Genomic DNA, 21838 nt, shown 5'->3' with positions numbered 1-21838 from the left:
CCCACTGTATTTATTATGGGAGGTGAAGTGAAAGTGTGGAGCTGCTTGTGTCCACATGCAGATACCTGAGTGTCAGGTCTGCTCATGTCTAATGTGATGTCTAATATAAGGAGAGCTGCAGAGCATCTGGTTGCAACCACAGTTAGGTGACTACAACAACAGCGGGCTTCAGGTGCCGCCCACTGCATAGCAACGGTTGCTAAGGCACGTTCGCCTTTTGGGGGCGGGGCTTAAGGTGCCACTCAGTTCATAGCAACGGTTGCTGTTGTTGTTGTTGCGGTTGATTGGGGGCGGAGCTTAGCGGTCCATTTGAAGCTTGGCTTTATGACGACAGTTTGGGGGCGGGGCTTAGCGGCCCATTCAAAGCTTGGCTTTATGACGACAGCTTGGGGGCGGAGCTTAGCTGCCCATTCAAAGCTTGGCTTTATGACGACAGCTTGGGGGCGGAGCTTAGCGTTCCTTTTGAAGCTTGGCTTTATGACGTCAGTTTGGGGGCTTTGGTATAAAGCAGGAGTTTCTCAGTCAAAGCTCAGTTGAGATTAGTTGATCGATACACACACACACACATTTCTGAGTTACCACACAGACTTACATTTAAACAAAGCTAAAACTAAACCAAAAGACCATCAATCATAATACGGTGATGGATGGAACAGGAAATTCACAGACAGAGGAGATGCCGAAGATCGGAGTGGACCTTTTGCGTCCGCTGGTTGAATCCTTTTACGAAAGGATCACAGAGGAGCAGTGGGGATTGTTGAAGAAAGGCACAGCGGATGATGCCACAAAAATCCTGTTGGCAGAGCTGTTTCTGGACCTAACCAGACTACTGTCAGAATTATTTTTGGCAAAAACCAGCAAGGAAGAAGTCATCTCTCAAGAGGCGGTTCTATCCAGTCTGGGCAACGCGGTCCCTCTGGCCTTCGGAGATTTGCAGGACCTCAAAGACCCAGACAGCTGTGCGGGCTCAGACAGGTTGTCAAAAGCACTTTCTGATGCGATTGCCGAAAAAGTCAACTCAGTCAACAAGTACTCTTCAAATCTTGATGACCGCGTGACTCCGCCAAACACACTGAACGTCTTGGTCAATGAAGCCTGCAACATGCTCAAATCGTTCATCGGCAAGATTAAAGTTCGGTGCCCACCTCGACCACGTAGGCCAAGAACCAGAGAACAAGAACAGAGGACAAGTCAGGACAGCACCACGAAGGATCAGGAGGAGTGCAGTGGTGAGCCCTGTGAACCGGAAACCCCTGGGGACGTCTTGAGAGGGTCCCAGGACAGCTTTGTGGATCCAACAACTCAAGCTATCCAGGATAAAATCAGGGAAGAGGTTGAGAAAATCTCAGAACCTCTTCTGGATGACTTGACCGACTCCGAGTATAAGCAGATGCAAACTGCCTTGTCCCCGGACATAGAAAACATCACAGACGCGATCGCACCGATGATCAAAAATAGTCTGGAAGAGGGAGATTGTGCAAATATCAACCCAGAACACAAAGAGAATCAGCGCTTCAACGGAGTGAAGACCGAGGCGAAGAACTTCTTCGGCAGACTGTACACCAAAATCTTCATTTTTCGCAGTGCGCAAGACGCGAAGCCCAAAAACGACTCTGACACGGAAGCTGAGAACAAGGCTGCGATGAAGTCCTTAATCGATGGTGTTGATGCCATGCTTGGGACAGAGAATGGCACGACACAAGACGGTGGGAAATCCCTGACATCCACAGAACTCACTGAACTCCTCTTGGAAAACGCCATAAGGAAACCCAACAATGTCCAGGGAGAAGTTCTCGGCGTTTCCCCGGCACCTAATGCCTTATTTGGTGACATACGGCGTAAAGCGTCACAATGTTTGGGATTGATTAAGTGGTGGCAGACCACTCAAGCTGAAGACCACAGTGAGGATGTGTTTAGAAAGGCCAGAGAGTCAGTGACACCAACAACCCCAGACAGGAAGTCAGTGACATCAACAACCTCGGACAAGAAATCAGTGACACTAACAACCTCAGACAGTGAGTCAGTGACACCAACAGACATATTCAGAGACTCAGTGACACCAACAACCTCGGACAGGAAGTCAGTGACATCAACAACCTCGGACAGGAAGTCAGTGACACCAACAGACATATTCAGAGACTCAGTGACACCAACAACCTTAGACAGGAAGTCAGTGACACCAAAAACCTCAGACAGGAAGTCAGCGACACCAACAGACATATTCAGAGAGTCAGTGACACCAACAACCTCAGACAGGAAGTCAGTGACACCAAAAACCTCAGACAGGAAGTCAGCGACACCAACAGACATATTCAGAGAGTCAGTGACACCAACAACCTCACACAGAAAGTCAGTGACATCAACAACCTCAGACAGAAAGTCAGTGACACCAATAACCTCAGACAGGAAGTCAGTGACACCAACAACCTCAGAGAGGAAGTCAGTGACACCAACAACCTCAGAGAGGAAGTCAGTGACACCAACAACCTCAGAGAGGAAGTCAGTGACACCAACAACCTCAGACGAGAAGTTGGTGACACCAACAGACTTTTTCAGGAAGTCAGTGACACCAACAACCTCAGACAGGAAGTCAGTGACATCAACAGACTTATTCAGGAAGTCAGTGACACCAACAGCCTTAGACAGGACTTCAGTGACACCAACAACCTCAGACAGGAAGTCAGTGACACCAACAACCTCATACAGGAAGTCAGTGACACCAACAACCTCAGACAGGAAGTCAATGACACCAACAACCTCAGACAGGAAGTCAGCAACACCAACAACCTCAGACAGGAAGTCAGCGACACCAACAACCTCAGACACCAGGTCAGTGGCACAGAAGAAAATGTCCGTCATGGTTCTTGAGGATAAGCTGCTTACAAGGATCGTCAACAAAGCAAAGGTAAGTCGTAAGGTGAGAATCAACGAGACCACCATTCAGCGTCTGTTGGACAACATATGGGCTGAAATCGAAGGCGAAGATTTTGAAATCACCCCGGAAACATTCCAAACCCTGGACAAGGCCATTTTCAAGAAGCTGTGCCAAGAGTGGGGATGTGCAGAGACCGTGCTGGCTAAAATTCTGCTAGAGGAACCAGCAGTTGAAGACTACATCGCCTCGTCTTTCAGAGACCACCTGATGGGACCACCGAAGCGCAGCAGCATCCGCAGGTTCTTCTCATCTGCCGCGACCTGCACCCGTCGACTGTGGAACCGGTGTTTCCCCTGAAATGGGGAAGTCAGAGACCAGTGATTGGTTTCTTTAGGACAGAGACCATTGAATGGTTTCTTTAGGACAGAGACCAGTGATTGGCCTCTTTAAGAGAGAGACCAGTGATTGGTTTCTTTAGGACAGAGACCATTGAGTGGTTACTTTAGGACAGAGACCAGTAAGTGGCCTCTTTAAAAGAGGGACCATTGATTGGACTCTTTAGAATAGGAGAGTAAAAAAAAGGGTGATCCAATAAAAGTGTTGATTATTAATTCATTTGTTTTCAGAGTTGTAAATATTCATCTGGGGCTGAAGTTCTCCTGATCCAGGTTGACTCAGGTCAAAGGGTTAATGTGGTGAATTCAAAGAAATCTACTGTTGCCACCGTATTTCATCATGTGAAAACCACCTGTTCCAGCGTTAAAGTGTTTCTAAAGTCCTATTCAGACGGGATTAGGACGTGGGGTAAAATAGTCTTACCTCAGAACGTCTGTGATATAAATGGTCAGTTCACACAGGATTAAGAAATCCCTGTATTCCACCAGGAGTGGGAGGGGTTACTGGATTTACGCACTATGTCACCTCTCGGGTACATACTTGCCAACTCTCCCGATTCACACAGGAGACTCACGATTTTTAACCTTATCTTCTGCGGTGCAAAGAAATCGAGGTATTCATAATTTTAGACCCTACCAAAATGGAGTTATGGGCAGGAGAGGGGGGTGTGCCGCTTAAAAGAGCCCTAGTGAAACACATTCAGCAGCTCGGGTCCCGTCTCTGTAAAGGCCCAGTGCAAGGCTACGGCAGAGACAAAAATCTGCTGCTCACACTCTTAAAACATTGTGTCTAATGTTTTTTCTATTATTTAAATAAATAAAAAAACTTGTATTGGGAAAATAGGTGTTGTTTTAAATGTGCTATATAAATCAACTTTGAGTATAGGTTGTGTTTTAAGCCATAATAGTTTGCTTAAATCATTAAATTCAGAGTTTTTACAATTATAAACTCAATATAGGCTAATAAATATGTGAATAAAATGATATGCATACAATAGTTACAGTTATATATACAGTTATATTCATATTGCTTTGGCAATTTCAGTCAGGGGATTGAAATTTTAAAAAGAATTCACTCACTAAAGAATACAAACATCACTTTGCTTGATTCAAACTGTTAATACAGTCTATACAAATGTTATTTCGGCCAATTTATATACATATATAAGGTTTAAAAGAAGAACTGCGGTTCAGCGTTGGGACGACTCAGGACAGAGATGGATGAAGTGACTCCTGACACACTAAAAAAGAAAAAGGAAAATCTGCTTCGAAGTTGAACCCACGTTGGACGGAGACGTTTTCCTGGTTAAAGCAGCCGCTGTGGTTTCCACCGTGTCTTTTTTAAAGTGTGCAATGTTGAAAACAGCCACTTCAGTCAGTGGTGCACACTTTTTAATTTGATTTGACTGAATGCATTTCAGCGTAACTGCCTTATTATTTAGCCTCCTGGTCTCATTTCAACTATTAAAACTGCTGTTTTTTTCACTGTCCTTTAATGAATTTATTGAATATCAAAGAAACAACATTTTCAGAACCAGGTTCCTTCATCAGGTTTAAAATACAAGGCAAGAAATGACAGATTACACCATGGGCCGATAAACCGATGAAAACAATATCCTTATTTTTCACAACCCAATGATGGAAAGTATATCACAAATCTAACTAAATACGAAACTAAAGGAAAGAATTTATTATTTAAGAGTGATGCTCAAAAAACATGGGAATTACATATTAACAATATGACGGAAAAGCTACATACATTTTCCAAAGGGTCGTATTTAGACGGGATAAGTGTCACCTGATGTATATTTTCAGGGTAATTTTACAGGAATTGAAAACTGGCGTCATTTTTACTGAAATTCTCCAGAATATTTCCTGACATGGTGCATTCAGACGGGACTAAAACCTCTGGAAAAATGACTGTACCCTACGTCCCCATAGGGCTAAATAAAGCATATGAAATGTTTGTAAATAGACATGTTTTTTTATTTAATAATTCTGGTTCCAGCATGAACAGAAAGAACATTACATGTGTGATCAAAAGGCTGTGACGCCCATCCGCTGATGAGCATTTAAATGAATGAGTCAGTAGTTTATTAAGACACACTATTTTGTGGGGCTCCAGGAGTCGAACCTGCAATACGGAGAATTATATCTTCTCTCTGACCGACACAGAGGGACAAAGAGACCAACACACAGCTGATGAGAAAGACCTCCAGGTGACCAGAAGTGTCAAACGTATTCAAATTCATTACTCAAGTGGAAGTATAGATACTAGGGTTTAGAGAGACTTCTGTAGAAGTATAGATACTAGGGTTTAGAAATAGTTCTGTAGAAGTATAGATACTAGGGTTTAGAAAGACTTCTGTAGAAGTATAGATACTAGGGTTTAGAAAGAGTTCTGTATAAGTATAGATACTAGGGTTTAGAAAGAGTTCTGTAGAAGTATAGATACTAGGGTTTAGAAAGAGTTCTGTAGAAGTATAGATACTAGGGTTTAGAAAGACTTCTGTAGAAGTATAGATACTAGGGTTTAGAAAGACTTCTGTAGAAGTATAGATACTAGGGTTTAGAAAGAGTTCTGTAGAAGTATAGATACTAGGGTTTAGAAAGAGTTCTGTAGAAGTATAGATACTAGGGTTTAGAGAGAGTTCTGTAGAAGTATAGATACTAGGGTTTAGAAAGAGTTATGTAGAAGTATAGATACTAGGGTTTAGAAAGACTTCTGTAGAAGTATAGATACTAGGGTTTAGAAAGAGTTCTGTAGAAGTATAGATACTAGGGTTTAGAAAAATAGTTCTGTAGAAGTATAGATACTAGGGTTTAGAAATAGTTCTGTAGAAGTATAGATACTAGGGTTTAGAAATAGTTCTGTAGAAGTATAGATACTAGGGTTTAGAAAGACTTCTGTAGAAGTATAGATACTAGGGTTTAGAAAGACTTCTGTAGAAGTATAGATACTAGGGTTTAGAAAGACCTATGTAGAAGTATAGATACTAGGGTTTAGAAAGACTTCTGTAGAAGTATAGATACTAGGGTTTAGAAATAGTTCTGTAGAAGTATAGATACTAGGGTTTAGAAAGACTTCTGTAGAAGTAAAGATACTAGGGTTTAGAAAGACTTCTGTAGAAGTATAGATACTAGGGTTTAGAAAGACCTATGTAGAAGTATAGATACTAGGGTTTAGAAGTACTTCTGTAGAAGTATAGATACTAGGGTTTAGAAAGACTTCTGTAGAAGTATAGATACTAGGGTTTAGAAAGACTTCTGTAGAAGTATAGATACTAGGGTTTAGAAAGACTTCTGTAGAAGTATAGATACTAGGGTTTAGAAAGACTTCTGTAGAAGTATAGATACTAGGGTTTAGAAAGACTTCTGTAGAAGTATAGATACTAGGGTTTAGAAAGACTTCTGTAGAAGTATAGATACTAGGGTTTAGAAAGACCTATGTAGAAGTATAGATACTAGGGTTTAGAAAGACTTCTGTAGAAGTATAGATACTAGGGTTTAGAAATAGTTCTGTAGAAGTATAGATACTAGGGTTTAGAAAGACTTCTGTAGAAGTATAGATACTAGGGTTAAGAAAGACTTCTGTAGAAGTATAGATACTAAGGTTTAGAAATAGTTCTGTAGAAGTATAGATACTAGGGTTAAGAAAGACTTCTGTAGAAGTATAGATACTAGGGTTTAGAAATAGTTCTGTAGAAGTATAGATACTAGGGTTTAGAGAGACTTCTGTAGAAGTATAGATACTAGGGTTTAGAGAGACTTCTGTAGAAGTATAGATACTAGGGTTTAGAAAGACTTCTGTAGAAGTATAGATACTAGGGTTTAGAAAGACTTCTGTAGAAGTATAGATACTAGGGTTTAGAAAGACTTCTGTAGAAGTATAGATACTAGGGTTTAGAAATAGTTCTGTAGAAGTATAGATACTAGGGTTTAGAAAGACTTCTGTAGAAGTATAGATACTAGGGTTTAGAAAGACTTCTGTAGAAGTATAGATACTAGGGTTTAGAAATAGTTCTGTAGAAGTATAGATACTAGGGTTTAGAAATAGTTCTGTAGAAGTATAGATACTAGGGTTTAGAAAGACTTCTGTAGAAGTATAGATACTAGGGTTTAGAAATAGTTCTGTAGAAGTATAGATACTAGGGTTTAGAAATAGTTCTGTAGAAGTATAGATACTAGGGTTTAGAAATAGTTCTGTAGAAGTAAAGATACTAGGGTTTAGAAATAGTTCTGTAGAAGTATAGATACTAGGGTTTAGAAATAGTTCTGTAGAAGTATAGATACTAGGGTTTAGAGAGACTTCTGTAGAGTTCTAATAGTGTGTGTGTGTGTGTGTGTGTGTGTGTGTGTGTGTGTGTGTGTGTTTTGAACTATGACGAGCCCTGATAAAATGCAGAAATTTAATTGGAGCAACAAGGAGGAAAAAAATGTAAAAGTAAATAATAAAATAATAAAATAAACAAATTGAGAATTGAATGAAAAACTGGTCTTTTAATGCTAAACTGCTTTAAGACAAACACTTTTGCCAAAGCTCTAACAAGTCTGGGCAGCAGTGGAGACTAAAGAAAAACGATTTCATCTCTTTGAAGCAGTGATGGGATGTCGGCAAAACTCATATAAGTTGAGTTTTGTCAGCAGTACACATCGTATTCCACCACTAGGGTTAAAGCTGCAGTGGAGGCACTTGAAGCCAGCATCTGTCACTGTGGTATGGAGCAGGGCCTTCAGAGGGCCCCTGGTGCAGGTGTGGCCCAACAACTGCAAGAGAAGAGGTTGGAGTTGAGCTCCTTCCTGCAGGAAAGGGTGAAGGGAGCTTTGGTCAGGTCTCGCTTCCTCCAGCTCAGGGATATGGACGCTCCAGACTCCTTCTTTTTCAGTTTGGAGAGATCTACTGCGCGGAGGAGTCAGATGGGCCTGTCTCAAGCTACCAGGAGGGAGAACAACTGTGCGCCTCCTGCTAAACTTTCTGTCCGGTGCTGCTAAGGTGGCCATCTGGCTGACAAGTATAGGAACCGGTTCCAGGATGGTGGTTGTGTGGAGCCGGTGCCTGTTCTGACAGGATTGGTGAAAGCCAGACTGAGGGTGAATCACACCCATTACACAATGATGGACAATGTGCAGGCCTTCAGCCACATGTGGGCTGTTGGGGAGGTGCTGTGCTCTGTGAGGAGGGATGGAGAGCTGCTCATTAATGTTTAATATCAGTTTATTGATGGTCCACTGGTTTGAATGGTTGTATTTCTTTTTGTTTGAGGTAAAAATCATTGGGTGTATCCCTGAAATAGTGAAATAAATGGATATGGAAAACCTCCCCTCTCCTCTCCTCTCCTCTCCTCTCCTCTCCTCTCCTCTCCTCTCCTCTCCTCTCCTCTCATCTCCTCTCATCTACTCTCCTCCTCTCCTCTCCTCTCCTCTCCTCCTCTCCTCCTCTCCTCCTCTCCTCCTCTCCTCTCCCTCATCCATCCGCGCCCCCGAGGACGGACCGCGCTCCTCTCTACCCCGCCCGGCTGCGCGCTGTGTGTGATGCGTTGTGGTGGAGAGGGACCGCGGGGAGGGGGAGCGCGAGTGCTTGTGTGTGTGTGTGTGTGTGTGTGTGTGTGTGTGTGTGTGCAGTTTGTAGAGTGTATCAGAGAGAGAGAGAGAGGGAGCACGGAGCACGGAGCGGCAGCAGCGGCAGCAGCGAGTACAGTTTCCTCTCCCACTCTTCCACACTAACATCAGAGACGATGCGTGGTGCCTCGCGTGTCCGGCACTAGAACACAAGGTAAGAGTGGTTTTCCTTCACACACTCCTCCTCCGCCTTTGGTGCGTTTTTGTTTGTTTGTTGGTTGGTGTGTGTGTGTGTGTGTGTGTGTGGTGCGCACTTGCTCCCGTGCGCCGCTGACTGTGCCCGTGGACACGACCATGTGGAGCTGAAACTAGAGTGTCTCCGTGGAAGTGCCGCTGTGCCTTAAAGCCCGGAGATGGGCAAGTGTCCGCGCCTGTGCTGTGACAGGCTTTAATATGTGCAGTGAGATTTAAAAAACCTGCTCCACGCAGACAGGGTGGTGTTTCCACCCGGGAGCATCCGTGCCCTATATTCCCAGCCTGAAGTTTTGTGGGAGCGTGAGTGAAATGCTAAAGATGTTGCGGCTTTTCTCAGTCAGATGCTCTCAGACTGAGCTCCTGCCCCGGCGCGTACATCCAAAGTGCCTCCCCGCCTAATGAGCGTCACTGCCCGGCGTGGCCCCCCAGAGGGAGTCCGTGCAGCCCCGGGAGCGCTGGGATTGTGTGTGTGTGTGTGTGTGTGTGTGTGTGTGTGTGTGTGTGTGTGTGTGTGTGTGTGTGTGTGTGTGTGTTCCGTGGCACAGAGCAACAGCACCAACAACTCTTTGACATCTGTGCTGCTGGAGCTGCAGAGACAACCGTGAATCACACATCTGCACTTTTTTAATATAATGTGTGTTTTCTGTCGGGTGTGTGTGTGTGTGTATGTGTGTGTGTGTGTGTGTGACATGAACTGGGGAGAATATCAAACGTCTCCTAAATGGTCCATCATCTGGAGGTTCGGTTTTGCGTGTGTGTGTGTGTGTGTGTGTGTGTGTGTGTGTGTGTGTGTGTGTGTGTGTGTGTGTGTGTGTGTGTGTGTGTGTGTGTGTGTGTGTGTGTGCGTGCGTGCGTGTGTGGTGGTGATACTGCGCCTCTCGGCTGCGGAGACCAAGTGTCAAGTCAGCAGAAAGAAACCTGCCACTTCTGATTGGACTGTCAAAATAAAAGCATGCTGTTAAACGTGCTTTTAGAGCCTTAATGTGAGTGTGCACTCTTATTTGATGTCGTTAGTGCAGTGTGATTATATTTAATCCACACGGTTTCATACAATATGCTCTTTCGTAGTGTCTCTTGGGTTGGTGCATCAGCAGAATTACAGTTATTCTCTCTTTCAGAATATTATCTTTGGATTATTGTGTTGCTATGGAGGCACTAAATGTGAGGAGTTTTTATGCACATGTGCATTTTCTAAGTATTGGTCACTGATCTGCACTAATAATTATATAAATGACATAAATTCCAGTGGCAGTGTCTTTTTCGGCAAATCCACAGCTTGAATAAGCCATCAAGACATTTTATTTTTTATTTTTCATATAACAACTATTAGCAGAGATATCCCAGACACTGATTAGCTCGGGGCAGTACGGTGAAGACATTCAAAGGTCTTTTTTAACCACTAATGCTGCTGAAAATAACAGCAAACCTCTGCAGCAGCATGAGAAGAGTCCCTACACACAAAACAAAGCACCAACAACGTAGTTAGTGAACCTGGAGTTTATTAAAGAGTGTTTTAAAGACTTACCTACTGGCCCCTGTACCAGCTCCTCTCATAGTAAAGTCCATTCAAGTGGATTACCAAAGTCAATCCCAAAGGAAGGAGCCCATTGGTGCTTTGTTTCCTGTGTAGGGACTCTTCTCATGCTGCTGCAGAGGTTTGCTGTTATTTTCAGCAGGATTAGTGGTTAAAAAAGACCTTTGAATGCGGAGGATTTTACGCCAAAATTACACTTTAAGTCTGCGTATATATATATATTATTATAATATTAGATGAGCTGTATCAGCTGTGTGATTACTGAGGATTTCATTTCCCTGCATCAATGAGGCTGCATCTCTATTATATCAGTGTTTTTCTTTAATGTAAACATTTTTAAGCTTTTATCTTGAAAACTACTTTGCTCATCTTCCGCCTTCTTCCGGTCTCTATCTGTCAACCTTGACGCAGCGGAGTGGTGTGTCCGAGCAGGGCTCCGGCTCAGGTTGGGCTGCTCCATTCATGTCTCTCCACCCTAATGTGTCCCGACAGCAGTCCCTTACCTCCTCCCGTATTCTCCTCCCCACTCCCCGCTTCATTTCACCTTTTAGGGGGGGTGGGGGGGTGCAGACACGCTCACTGCTGTTGCGTAACCGTGCGTCCTGACCGGATACAGACCACAACTGTGCACATGTATGAAGGAAATCCAAATAAAGGCCCAACAATTTGCACGCATGCATGTCACATCTTTCACCCTGTAGAGTTTTAATTGCTCTCAGATTGTGCTGTGGATGACTGGAGCTGTGTGTGAGCTGTAGGCACATCTGCAGGGCACACACAGGTGATGCACAGCACTTGAATCCAAATTTACAACGGTTGATGCATTCAGTGTGAAGTCCGGCTGTAGTTTTAATGAGGGGGGTGGTTCTGTCATCGGCCGGGCTGCAGCAGAGAAGGAACGGAGATAGAGAAGGGAAGTGGAGATCCTCCTCCTCCTCCTCCTCCTCCTCCTCCTCCTCCCGTGCACAGAAGCTGCAGCGGGGCTTCCCTGGGCTTTTCCTTTCTCTCTGTCTCTGCAGTTTTTCCGGGGCTTCCCTTGTTTTTCCCTGCACCAGCCCTCCGCCCAGCCCTCCCTCCATCCATCCATCTCTCTGTCAATGAGGCCGTACAACTCCCCTCCCTCCCTCCATCTTTGAAGGAAAAGGGCTGTAAGGTGCAGATGCAGCAGTAGAGAAACAGCCGAGCACCTGCAGGAGCGTCACAGGGGTAAAGTGGATTAGACGTCCCTGATGTTTTAGGAAGGATCAAACTAAGTGGACGGTGTGTTTCCGGCTGCTCGGGCAGCAGTTTGGAACGATGACACTTGAGTTTTTGTTTGCATGTTTAGCTTCTGAGCAGAATCCAAGCTTCACCTCTCCGTTGGCTGATGGATTATTCATTAACGCTCCTCCTTCCTCTCTCTGGTTCCTTCTCTCTTCCTCTTCTCCATTATCTCCAAGCTCTCTCTCTCTCTCTTTCACTCTGGCTTCCTTCTGTCTTCTCCCTCCCCGCCTCTCGTCTCCTCCCATCCGTTTTTTTCCCCTGGAGCCTTTGGCAGATTCTCTTATCATGAGCCACGGCACACACACACACACACACACACACACACACACACACACACACACACACACACACACACACACACACGTGGGGACATTTGTTGGCCTGTTTTCTGCATCTTCTAACCTTTATTTACCTTGGGGGGCGTTGTGCTGCTCTTTCATCACAATCGCACATTTACAAATCACACTCGGGGAAAAAAAAAGCTCCATCAGCACAACCACACCACAGCCGTGTGCAGTTGTCGGCCGATGCATACTCTCCTACTCTGCTGTGAAGGCGATAACTCTCCCATCTGTCACCCGATGCGACGGAGCGATGCTGGGGTCAAGTCTCACATCCGGTGCGTGGCCGGGAATCAGACTTTGTCCCTCCCGTTGTTCCTCTTCCACCATCTGCCTGTTACCGATCTCAGAACCCTTCGCCACAAGCTAGTTGACATTTTTTGAGTCTGTATGGTTCGAATCCCGGCTGGGGCCCTTCTGTGTGGAGTTTGCGTGTTCTGCCCGTGTCTGCGTGGGTTTTCTCCGGGTTCTCCGGTTTCCTCCCACAGTCCAAAGACGTGAAATGAAGTATCCAAATACTACTTTTGCAGTATGAAGTAAAATGCACAATAAAGTGGAACACTATATATATATTTAAAATGCTGTTCTCAGTCACTGTTCGTACATCTAGGGCTGCCTCTACAGAGAAAGTCAGGCAACATAGTATAGAGAGCAAGACAATCTACATAGGGAGAAGGTCGGGGTGGATGCATGGGTCAAACAAATAGGACTTTCACCAGGAGACCACTTTTCGTGTCCCATGTGAAAGCTAAAGTCAATGTGATTTACTTTAAACTTAGGTTCATTGATGACTCTAAGTCGCCCGTAGGTGTGAATGGTTGTCTGTCTCTGTTCGTCTCTATGTGTCCTGTGATAGACTGGCGTCCTGTCCAGGGTGGACCCCGCCTCACGCCCGATGTCAGCTGGGATCGGCTCCAGCACCCCGCGACCCCGACAGGGACACGTGGTTGAAGATGGATGGATGGATGGATGGATGTATCCAATCTGAGTTTGCAGTTGCAGGACTAATACAACGTGTGAACCCCCCCCCCCAGAAAGAAATGAAAGAGTGACCCATAGAGAAAACTCCAAAAGCATCGATGGTAAACTCAGGGAAAAGATTATCATCCACTCTGTAGCACCAAAGAAAGAGCCCAGCGTGGCTGTTGGAGCGATGATTTGTCAGGGGTCTAATGTTATTACGATTTTTCTAACGTCTTTGGGACGAGGACAGGACGGACGGTCATAACGTGCTTCCTGTTTGAGGTCAATCAGAATTTCAGCCTGCAGAACTTGCTGCGTCTCTTTGTCTTTCGTACTAAATTGAACATAAATGTGTTTTGGATGTTAGCTCGGGCGAAACAAGTTATAAAGAAGCCGCCTTGGGCTCTGGGATATCCTCATTTCTCACTGTTTTCTAATGTTTTATTGATGAAAAGATGAATCGGATCATTGTGAAAAGAGTCACCAGTTGCAGCCTTACGGTGTCTTATCCAAACCAACGAGTCATTGGGCTTCTGTGCACGTTGACTGAAACACAACCCTCTGTTCTTTGGTTCTGAGTGCTCGAACCTGCGACAAAAACTCAACACTAGTTTTAAAAACTCCTGTAGACGAACGAGCATGCAGGTTTAAACACACGGCCGACTGAAGAGGACTAAAGCAGGACCTCTCTACGAGTGTGACACACCGAACGTAAAGAAGACACAAAGAGCAACAAATTAAAGGAGACAAACATGTTTCTCCTTCATTATAATTATTTCTCCATGTTCTTACGTCTCAGCACCTCACCATCCGTCTTCATCCTGTCTCCTGACTCCTCCTCCGTCCTCTCATCTGATTGCCCACTCGGGAGACATTCAGGGCTGTTTCCATGCCTCCAGCCTCTCATCCGGCCTCTTTTCACCGTTTTTAATTACCACAAATGATCCGGCTGATTGGCGCAGGGTAAAATTACGCGTGTGAGTGTGTCAGGTTCATATAAACGGAGACAGGGGGATTGATTTTTTTTGTCTGCAGGGACGGGCACTCTGGAGATTTAGCAGTAAATTTGAGAAGGCGGGGGTGCAGTGATGCGTGAGATACAGCAAACAAGTAAACAAAAACATGGCCGCTCTTCTCCGGCCGCCGCACCTCCAGTTTCGTCGTGCAGGATTAAAAAAAAACAGGTAAACAGACGGACAGAGTCTCCGGAGCGCTGATGTCCGATAACATCCAGGAGATGGACTTTGAGACAGGAAGACGGGCAGAAGACGAAGCCTGAGATGAGATAAAAAGAGCCTGTGAGACAGGAGATGAATGAGGAATCACAACAGCAGAAAGAGCAGAAACATGTCAAACGAGACAGAGAGGCAGACAGACGGATGGACAGACCCGGAGTTCCTCATATTCAGCTGTTTCTTCATGTGTTGACTCCTGGTTTAAAGTCTTTCATGCAAACTCAAATGAACTTGTGCAAGTCCTTTCAATGTTGTCCCCGTGTCTGCGTGGGTTTTCTCCGGGTTCTCCGGTTTCCTCCCACAGTCCAAAGACGTGCAGGTGTTAGGTTCATTAATGACTCTAAATCACCCGTAGGTGTGAATGGTTGTCTGTCTCTGTTCGTCTCTATGTGCCCTGTGATAGACTGGCGTCCTGTCCAGGGTGGACCCCGCCTCACGCCCGATGTCAGCTGGGATCGGCTTCAGCCCCCCGCGACCCCGACAGGGACAAGAGGTTGAAGATGAATGAATGAATGAAGTCCTTTCAATGCAGAGGCCTGATATTTAAATACTCAGACTGATTCAGTGTCTCATCCCTTTTTTCAGTGTTCTGGAAAATGTGATGAAATGAAATCTTCTTCGTGGGTCAAGGTGTTTTTTCTCACATAAACAATCAAACAATCAAGGATCAGGGGAGGACGTCAGACCGGTGACACAAGAGGAGGAAGGGCAAGTGACCTGGAACGAGAGGAGAGTTACCTTTCAAAATAAAACAGGAAATGCTCAAGACAGAAACCCCAAAGACAGGACAGACTCCAACATATTTAAATGAGTTTTCAACTTTAAACTGCAGAGGTGCATTATGGGTCGAGCTGTGCTGTGAGCCGATGTGTGATCTTAGCTTCCTCTCTCTCCACCTCTTCCTTCCTTCTCACCTTTTCACTTAACCTCGGCCGTCCTCTCCTCCTCTGTCCTTCTCTCTAAATGATTTCATCTGTCTGGAATAAATTTTGTCTCACTTACCCTTTCCTGCCTCGCTGTCCCTCTCTCATCCGTCTCTACAGCCTGTGAATATGAATGAGGAGGACGGTGTCGCCCGTTAACCCCGTCTCATGCAAAACCACCTTCCCACTCAACTCGACTGCATTTTCAGTCACGACATGAAAACTGAGGTTGCACCTCGTTTGAATTGAACGAAACAACTCCATCAGGTTCCTGAAAAGAAGATCACGGTTTGGGTTAAAAGAACAAAATAGAATAAGTTCGCTTGTTAAAGCTGCGGTGGGCGAGTCTGGGAGATCGAGTTGACACGTTTTGAATGTTTACAACTCTCACGCCCCTCCCCCTCTACCACCGAGCTCCTCCCCTCCCTCCCATCCAGTGCTCGTCTGTGCGCGTGCACAAGATTCCTTCTCTCATCGATAAACAGTATGGAGTACACGCTACATGGAGGTAGGCTGGCTAAGTGCACAGGATGATACGGGCGCTGTGGATTTTTTTAAAAACCGGATTATTTATGTTGTTCTATCAGAGCAGAGTTTTTGAATCTTTTCATCGACCAAATCTGCAGTAAACACTGCACCTCCGCATCACACCAACGTGAACCTTTCACCGCCATTGTTTGAAATGTCCGCGCATGGTCCCTCCTTCTTTTTTCTACGTCCCAACAGGCGCACAGGAAATGACCTCAGAACCGCCGTAGGCCTCGTGCTCGTACACGTGCAAACGTGCTTTACTAAAGCCCACCTCTCTCAGACGGGCCGTGGACGGCCAGCTGGCCCCAGCTATGCGCGGAGCGGATGCACTCACACTGGTCAAACGCACTAGGCTTTAGCTGAAAAAACGGTTTTGGCCCGGTGCGGAAGGACAGTGTGAGTGCACCCTAGGTCACAGTAGGTCGCACTAGGTCACCTTCTCTGACGGTGAGGTGAAAAGCCGGTTCCTAAATCTAAAGGTGTGTGTGTCTCGAGTCAAGCGCAGAAGCAAGAGGTTCTTTACGTACACACACACACACACACACAAACTTGAGTGTTGTGCTGCAGCACAGAAGCAAAATGTATGTTTATTATTGATGCAACAATCCAAAACAATGACCTCAAAGGTAATCTGCTGAAAGCGTATATTGACCTGAATGTGACCACGATGTAGTGACTCTATCCAGCGTGGTCTGCCTGTGGCGAGGGGGAGGAGCCTCTCTGCATCAGCTGTGTGTGTTCACGGACAGGAAACGCAGATAACTTGAACCTGAACTTGACATCCAAAAGAGAGTCTTTAGTCCTTTCTGCTCAAGGAGATTTGTTTCTGCAAATATTACTTTTGATAAGAGGAACAAGCGCTGAGTCATAAATGAATACAATGTGTGTATCGCAGTCTCCGTACTCTTCCTCTGCTCTGGCCCCGGTGTTTGTGCATCAGTCTGTTTTTCTCTGTACTTGAGGGATCGTGCATCATTAGCGCGTGTTCTTACCTGTGTGTGTGTGTGTGTGTGTGTGTGTGTGTGTGTGTGTGTGTGTGTGTGTGTGTGTGTGTGTGTGTGTGTGTGTGTGCGTGCGTGCGTGCGTGCGTGCGTGCGTGCGTGCGTGCGTGCGTGCGTGCGTGCGTGCGTGCGTGCGTGCGTGCGTGTGTGTGTGTGTGTGTGTGTGTGTGTGTGTGTGTGTGTGTGTGTGTGCTCAGAGGCCTCCAGAGGCACTGAGGCTGATGGAGGAGAGTTTACAGCCAACACCAGAATCAGCTGCAGGGCCTCTCATGACCAGCTCTTTCCATCTCTTCTCCTCTCTTCTTTCATCCCTCCATCCTTTTTTATTCGTCCGCCCCTTCGGCTCTCTCGACCTTCTTCCCCTTGTCTTTTCTGTATTTGTCCTTTTTTTTTTTTTATCTCTCGTCCACTTGCTTCCCTTTCATCCCTCCTCATCCGTCATCTAATCTTTACCTCCTTCTCGTCCTCCTCCTTTCCTCCCATCTATTAAATGACTTTTTCTTCTGCCTTCTCTTTCAACAGCTCGTTTGTCATCCTCTTCTCTCTTACTCACCTCCCTCTTTCGTGCTCTTTCCCTTCATCTCTCCTTTCAACTCCTCCATCCCTCCATCCTTTCCCTCCCTTTTCTCCTCCTATGTCCTCATCATTCCTTTTTCCTTCATTGTTTCCTTTATTCTGTCTTTCCCCCCCCTCTCCTCTCATCCTCTGCCCTCCTTCTCTGTTCTCCAGTATCTTCTCCTCCCTTTCCCCTCACACTCTGCTCCCACACTTGACTCCTCCGCCCGTCACCCGCGGGTGTGCAGCGAGCGGTGTCGGTGCAGCGAGCGTTGTCAGTGCAGTGTGGTCGACCCTCTGCAGCTCTCGTGTGGGCAGCGGCAGGTCGGGTTGGCTCTGAGTGGACTGTGGGTTTGAAGGATGGTGATTTCTCGCCTCTCTGTGATGTTAATTCAATGACCGGAGATGAAAGGCGCCCGCTCCACGACCCTCTCCTTTTCTGGCTCCTCGTGTTCCTCCTTCTCTGAGCCACGGGCTTCACCTCCTCTCCCATCTGTTTAACACCCGTGGATATTCGTCCTCTCCATGTCTGACTGATAAGAATCTGAAATGAGAAGCACTTAGCAGGTTTAATGGTCACCATGGGCACCATTTTAGCACGGTAGCATGCTAACATTTGATAATAGCTGATGGGAATGTCTGTAGTTTTGCAGGTAGTTGGTCGTAAACCAAAATATCGGACGATGATGGTGCAACAACAAAGTCATTTAGGGGCCGTGAGTATGACTATCATCCTCACGTAACCGCAGTTGTGGCTCCAGGGTGAACTTTTTGGAAAGGTCCGGTTTCTAATTCTTTGTCTACATTGTTTGACGCCACACTGTGCGATGGTGAACAGTCGTCGTTGTATCCATGGAGACGTCTGGAGCGCTCTAGACGTGACCAGCTGACGGAGTTGCTGTTATGGAAGACCGAGCCACAATACTGCTGCTGATTATCAAGTTCTCAGCACTTTGTGTGTGTCTCAGGGCGCACTCCCACTGTGCATATGTACCGTGCCCTGTGCTTTAGGGTACCCTCTCCCCCCGCTGGCTAGGCCCGTTTGTACTCACACTACCTGGGCATCTGCGAATGCTTCTTGCTGCCTATACGTCATCACGCCGTAACACGTCACACGCATTGATGACGTCATCGCGATGTGTAGCTTTGTTTACAAAAACGCACGGTCTTTTGGCCACATAATGCAAAGCAGAGCAGAAAACATGGTAACGTTTTTGTGATGCGTCACGACCCCGTTTAGTCGACGTTGCATGGTCCCTCCTTCTTTTTTCTATGTCCCAACAGGCGCACAGGAAATGACCTCAGAACCGCCGTAGGCCTCGTGCTCGTACACGTGCGCACGCTCGTGCTCGTACATGTGCAAACGCGCTTTACTAAAGCCCACCTCTCCCAAACGGGCCGTGGACGGAAAGTGTGCCGCTCCTAGACGTGGTACGGTTGCACTCACACTGGTCAAAGGAACTAGACTCTAGTCGTGAAACGTGCTTGGGCACGGTACGGATGGACAGTGTGAGTGCGCCCTCACTGTCAGTTAATTTTTCCAGCCTTGTGATTGGCTAAAATGGCCTTCCTGTTAGGAGCGCTATCACCACCTACTGCTTTGGCATGTGCATGATAGTGTTTGAGGCGGATTTTGCAGATTCATGTGGACGGAGATATTTTTTATCACACCGGTGGTGTGGATGGGAATTTTCTTCTTAACCTGGGGCCATAAAAGTTAGGTTTGGAAATGACCCGTGTTCGTGTGGACCAGGCCTTATTCATCCTGGGGGGAACATCAATTCTCAAATGGTTCATGGAAACCATCCAATAGCTGTCATCTCACATGACGACATCATGGTGATGCTATGTAAAGTAAGATGAGATGTACTTTACTGCAGTGATCCAGAGATAAAACAGACTAAATATCCTTACCTTCCTCCTCCCTGCCTGACTGACTGACTGACAGATTCAATATCTGCCCAGTCATCCTTTACTCTTCTCTTCACACGTCCTCCACCCTCTCTCTTCTGAGCCCTGCACCTCCACTTTACCTCTCTGCGTGACTGACAGGCAGTAAATGTGTCCACTCGTGCGTGTCCTAGCTCTCCTCTGGGATCAAGAGAAGGACAAGGAGAGTTATTGTGGTTAGTGAAGTCATATGGCACCACACGAGTCGTTTGAGATCACTACCAGGGATGTCGAGAAAAACTATATTTAATACACAGTTCGTCTAATTAAGTATATTAAAGGAATACGCCATTGAAAATTATTATTATTTCCCCACAACTTTGCTCAATACCCTGCTTGCTTGTCATGCTGTTTGATGCTAAATGTAGTCCACTCCAGCCCGAGTACGTTTCCTTCGGTCCTCGACTCGAAGCCGCTCCTCGCTGCTTAATATCTCTCCGTGCTCAGCCCAGACTTCCCCTCACTCGGGCTGTTCTCATGCATGCTACGTACATATACAACGAAAAGTAATGTGCAGTAATTCCTGTGTATTCCACGGATTAACAGCATGGGAAGTAGTATAAGCTGCCGTTCATGTGTCTGACCTATTCAACCAAACACCAACCTATGTTTTAATCCTAACCGTCACCTTTTGTTGGCTAGAACCGGTCACATAACGGTAGTTAACTGACACCAAAAGCAACAGTCGTGGTCCGCTTCTGGTCCGTCACCGCCTCGTGGTTGACTTCCATACAAGCCCAAATTTTTGTAAGATATCTTATGATATTGATTAATGAAAACATGGCAAATGCTTTCGTCCATCTTGCGCCCGTCCCTCTAGCGCACGGTGGTGTGGTGGTTAGCACTGTCGCCTCACAGCAAGGTTTGAATCCCAGACTGGGGCCCTTCTGTGTGGAGTTTGCATGTTGTCCCCGTGTCTGCGTGGGTTTTCTCCGGGTTCTCCGGTTTCCTCCAACAGTCCAAAGACGTGCAGGTGTTCGGTTCATTGATGACTCTAAATCACCCGTAGGTGTGAATGGTTGTCTGTCTCTGATTGTCTCTATGTGCCCTGTGATAGACTGGCGTCCTGTCCAGGGTGTTCCCCGCCTCACGCCTAATGTCAGCTGGATCAGCTCCACCCCCCATCGACCCCGGGAAGATGATGGATGATAGATCCTGCAAACCTGATGATGAGAATATGCTGCCTTGCTCCGATCAAATTGCTCAACGCTCGCTCCAACAAAAGAAAAAGAAGCTGCGTTGTATCCTCCATGTCGCCAGTGTACGGAGCTCCTCGCCCACCTGCTCGCAAAAAGTCTGCTGTGTGACTGCTTATTTAAATCTAAGAGTCCTTTCACAGCATTATATCGAACGGTCATGTTACACAGGTCATGTCACGGTAGCTTTTGGTGCCTAAACTTAACCATCCGTCATATTTCGTAAGGGACCAAAGAACCGTTGAAGAGAAGACGTTGATGTGTGTGGGTGGAGACAGAAGCTGCAGTGTTTGATTACATACAGTACTCGTGTTGTTTTGGACATCTCAGTGTACTTTTAGTGACTTTCTCTCTGCTGTGAAACGTTGACACTATTGAAATTCATCATCACTGCATGAATTCACGCTGACCACAGTCTCTGTTTCTCAGAGGAAGCGAACTGTGCTCAGAGTCGACACGGAGTGAGTGCCAGAGTCTCTTATTGTTACTCCGGCTCCTTCTGCGCAGCCAAGAGTGATTGTGCTTTTGCTGTAATGGCCCCGTCTCTTCAGAGCCGTCTCTCCCCCTTTTGTTAGATTAGCTGGGTCTGCTCCAAATCCGTCTCCGCTGACTGGTCCTTCCCTGAACAACAGCTGTGAATCATTTGTCGTCTAAGGTCGTTAATTATAAAATCAATAGTGTCGAAGGAACCGAAGCTGTAAAAACAACAGCAAAGACGACGCAGCAGTAGCATGCAGCTAACGTTAGCTTAACCGCTGCACTTTCTGAGACACCTCAGCTGTGTTTAAAATCATTCCCTCACTCACTCACTCATTCCCTATATAGTGTTTATTGAATAGTGCACTATATAGGGAATGACCAGACCAGATTTCGGACACTACACTGGAATTTTCCAACAAATCGTTGCGTCAGTAGATTCGCCGGAGCATCATGTAAACAAACAGAGCTGTGAACCCGTTTTTCAGTCTGTTTATGATACAAACCTGCTCTCAGGAGGACGGTCAAAGGTCGTACTAATGTTCGGGTCAATTTCAATGTTAAATCCCAAATAAAAAGTTGAAATTTGAAGGTGTTAAAGTGGGGTTTTGGCAACATCGGTTGTGTGTCCTGATTGCGAGCTGTAATAGCTCACAGCTGACAACGGCTGTGGCCCAGTTAGTAGAGCGAGTCGGGGAATATCCAAAGGGTCGGCGGTTCCATACTTGTGTTCTTGGGCAAGACACGTCACCAACCTTGCCGCGTGTGAATGTGCATGTCTGCTG

The 21838-nt window shown here is 46.1% G+C and overlaps 1 protein-coding gene across 1 annotated transcript in view; it reads left to right on the top strand.

The window, feature by feature from the left end:
* Positions 1-8923: 8923 nt before the first annotated feature.
* The window catches only part of LOC310947118 (sodium/calcium exchanger 2-like), a 178470-nt gene continuing 165555 nt past the window's right edge, over positions 8924-21838 (top strand). Inside the window, exon 1 of the mRNA XM_083913793.1 lies at positions 8924-9043. The gene's annotated coding sequence lies outside the window, so the exon portion shown is untranslated. The remainder of the gene's footprint in view (positions 9044-21838) is intronic.

Source organism: Echiichthys vipera, assembly GCF_963691815.1.
Source record: "Echiichthys vipera genome assembly, chromosome: 5".
Classification (NCBI taxonomy): domain Eukaryota; kingdom Metazoa; phylum Chordata; class Actinopteri; order Perciformes; family Trachinidae; genus Echiichthys; species Echiichthys vipera.
The sequence above is the reverse complement of the archived record's forward strand: the minus strand, read 5'-3'. Positions and strand labels throughout refer to the sequence as shown.